General features: G+C 54.0%; 1 protein-coding gene across 1 annotated transcript in view; it reads left to right on the plus strand.

Annotated features, from left to right (window-relative positions):
• AQP8 (aquaporin 8) overlaps positions 1-520 on the plus strand; it is a 5,008-nt gene that overhangs the window by 3,706 nt on the left and 782 nt on the right. The gene's annotated exons all lie outside the window — the stretch shown is intronic.

Below are 520 nucleotides of genomic sequence, written 5' to 3' on the forward strand. Positions count from 1 at the left end.
TCAGTCCGAGCAGCCTTTGCATGGGTTGATAAAACTGAAAGGCTGCATGGGCCGTGTTTGCTGTCGGAAGCCCTGAGCAAACAGGAGAGGGTTTATCTGAGCCCTTCCTTGCCGCGTGCCCTCACGGCTGCTGGAAACTCTGCCAAGCTCGGCCTCGGCACGGCCAGGCGTTTTGGGTGAGCAGCCTGGGTCTTGGGCCACTGCAATCAGATAATGAGCGCACGCAATTATGAATGTTAATGGGTTGTTTAGTTAAGGCAGTGCCCCCTCTAGCGGGATTCAGAGCTCTTATTTAAACACTGCACAAACCTCATGTGCAAATATTTATCTGCTGCAGTTTTCTTTAACCTGTAAACGCTGTTGTCTCTCCTGCCCCGCTCCCTACCTACGTGTGGCGCAGAGCTTTCCTTGCTTGAAAGCCTGGCTCCCAGTAAGCCCCAAAATAGGCTCGGCACTCACGCTTCCACCCTGTGCCAGGTTTTCCCCGATAGCTTGCAAACGCTCGTGAGCGAAGGCAGGC

The sequence above is a fragment of the Egretta garzetta genome, unplaced genomic scaffold (genome assembly GCF_000687185.1).
Source record: "Egretta garzetta isolate BGI_Z169 unplaced genomic scaffold, ASM68718v1 scaffold71, whole genome shotgun sequence".
NCBI classification, from domain to species: Eukaryota; Metazoa; Chordata; class Aves; order Pelecaniformes; family Ardeidae; genus Egretta; species Egretta garzetta.